Genomic DNA, 731 nt, shown 5'->3' with positions numbered 1-731 from the left:
TATATATATATATATATATATATATAAAAATAATTCTCATTTAATTTTATGAGCCAATAGCATCACAAACGCTACTACTTTCTTCTGTGAGTTGTAAACATAGACTGTATAAAATAGGTTTTTAAGCACTCCCAAACCGCTGCACTGCTCTCCCTTCTCTTCATTGAAGCCTCTATGTTTACAGGCTTAAGCAATGTGCTAGGTGTAAAAAAATAAAAATAAAATATCTATGTTTGGTACTGCCAATTTCTTTTGTTTTGTCATAGTCTAAAAATTTTACTGAAAGAAAGTGCAGTTTAGATATCCCTCTGCCGGCCAATGTGCAGTACCAGGGTCCCAGGGTCTAAAAAAACTAAAGCCGGTTATGTGGGAATTTTTCGGATACCGAACAAATTCAAGTTTTTAACTTATTAATAATCCAAAGGAAAAATCATAAAAACAATTAAAAAAACTTCAGTCAACAGAACTAAACAAAGCTGAATGTAAATCCTGTAAATGTAGCGCAGTGCCTATCAGACGACTCAGTACATGTGCAAGGTGTGTGGGTGTGGAGCGAGGTAGAGTGCGCAGCTGTAATAGAGCTGCAAGATTAAAGGAGAATTCTGGTCAATTTCAACATGTAGCTCTGTTGTTTGTAAATTTGGAGTGCTCTCAGTAGAGAGGAAAATGAAACCAATCGGTGCTGTCTACACCGTGTTATCCTCCGGCTAGAGTTAGCACCCAACAGGCTC

The 731-nt window shown here is 36.8% G+C and overlaps 1 protein-coding gene across 2 annotated transcripts in view; it reads right to left on the bottom strand.

The window, feature by feature from the left end:
* LOC116687975 (casein kinase II subunit alpha) overlaps positions 1-731 on the bottom strand; it is a 24,003-nt gene that overhangs the window by 1,951 nt on the left and 21,321 nt on the right. The window lies entirely within an intron of this gene.

This window comes from Etheostoma spectabile, chromosome 4 (assembly GCF_008692095.1).
Source record: "Etheostoma spectabile isolate EspeVRDwgs_2016 chromosome 4, UIUC_Espe_1.0, whole genome shotgun sequence".
NCBI classification, from domain to species: domain Eukaryota; kingdom Metazoa; phylum Chordata; class Actinopteri; order Perciformes; family Percidae; genus Etheostoma; species Etheostoma spectabile.
This window is presented reverse-complemented; position numbering and strand designations above follow the sequence as displayed.